The sequence below is a fragment of the Bombus impatiens genome, unplaced genomic scaffold (genome assembly GCF_000188095.3).
Source record: "Bombus impatiens unplaced genomic scaffold, BIMP_2.2 scf_0166, whole genome shotgun sequence".
In the NCBI taxonomy this organism is placed as follows: domain Eukaryota; kingdom Metazoa; phylum Arthropoda; class Insecta; order Hymenoptera; family Apidae; genus Bombus; species Bombus impatiens.
In genome coordinates this window covers 414379-415327 of record NT_176585.1, presented here as the reverse complement: position 1 = coordinate 415327, position 949 = coordinate 414379, and positions in this window count along the sequence as shown.

The window sequence follows — 949 nt, the reverse complement described above, 5'->3', positions numbered from 1 at the left end:
AAAGAGAATATTACGCGTGCGTACGTATTGGAATTTTATACTAAATATTTATCAAAGAGTATTTTTCATAGAGTTTTAGAAAATATGTTTGGAAGGTTTTCGTGGGAAAATTTGCGAAGATTGACGACGATATAAATAACGGTCCCGGAAAAGAAGGGTTTAATCCTGTTACAGGATTCTCTTTTGCCAAAGAATCGCGCGCACTGCTCACGCGTCGATGAACGAGCACAAACGCGGTGCGCTTGTGCACCTGCGTCGTTCAGGAACGGCATAAACCCCAGGAAATTGCGCCCTCGGGGCATCGTCTTCGCGAAGTCGATCAGCCTGCGGACGATTGCGTCTTCCGGATTTCCTCCGTTCGTGTAAACGTGGACAAGTTCATTTGTTAACGATAAATTCTTCGATCCTCCTATTATCAGGTTATTATTAACTCCGCCCTTATTGTCTCCGTTAATTAAATGATGGAATTCTTGTGCGTTTATCAGAAATTTAATACTAAAATATTTTGAATGCGTGTGAAAGCGCTGGTACTAAAATGTACACAAAGGCATAGAAATTATATAAAGTGGAGCAGCCATAATAATATTTAGAGGACGAACGAAAGTTTTATTTAAAATACCTTTACTCAGAGGGATGTAGGCTCTTGCTCATTTTCAATAAAATATAATTTAGTTAGAAATTATAAATAGGAAGAGACAACGCGATTTCATTTTTTATCAGAAATACCGTGACAAGATCAAATTTATTTTGATTTGATCAAGAAATTTTTGCTTCAAATTGTCATTATACTCGTATATTGTTAAAAATTCAAATCTAAGTGTTTTGATACTTATCGACGACCGTTATTTTAGTTATTTATGTATATAAGTTATTTTCATGAAAACGTGAATTTGCATAAATATCCATAGCATAGTGATAATTATTCAAAAAAAAAAAAAAAAAAACGATC